This window comes from Grus americana, chromosome 32, assembly GCF_028858705.1.
Source record: "Grus americana isolate bGruAme1 chromosome 32, bGruAme1.mat, whole genome shotgun sequence".
NCBI lineage: Eukaryota > Metazoa > Chordata > Aves > Gruiformes > Gruidae > Grus > Grus americana.
Window position 1 is genome coordinate 892,137 of NC_072883.1, and position 669 is coordinate 892,805.

The following is a 669-nucleotide window of genomic DNA, read 5'->3' on the forward strand; positions in this document are numbered from 1 at the left end:
TGTATTGTTTGATTTTCCCAGAGGCTGCTGCACGGTAGGGGATGGATACACCCACTCAATGCACGCGCTTTGGCCCAGGCGTCTGTGAGGTTGTTCCGAAAACGAGTCCCATTGTCTGACTCAATTCTCTCTGGGGTGCCATGTCCCCACAGGACTTGCTTTTCAAGGCCCAGGACAGTGTTCCAGGCAGTGGATGGGACATGGGATATGTTTCCAGCCATCCGGTGGTTGCTTCCACCATTGTAAGTACATGGCGCTTGCCTTGGTGGGCTTGTGGGAATGTGATGTCATCAATCTGCCAGGCCTCCCCATATTTCAGCCATCGTCCTCCATAGCAGACAGGCTTTAGCCCACTTGGCTTGCTTGACTGCAGCGCATGTTTCTCATTCATGGATAACATGTGAGATAGCGTCCACGGTCAAGTCCACCCCTCGATCATGAGCCCATCTATATGTTGCATCTCTTCCTTGATGGCCTGAGGTGTCCTGAGCCCAAGGAAGCTGTAAACACCCTTTGCAGTCCAGATTTACCTGAGCCACTTCAGTCTTACCAGCCTGATCCACCTGCTGGTTGTTCTGATGTTCCTTGGTGGCCCAATCTTGGGTATGTGGGCATCTACCTGACAGACTTTCACAACCAGCTTCTCCAGCGGGGCAGCAATATCTTGCC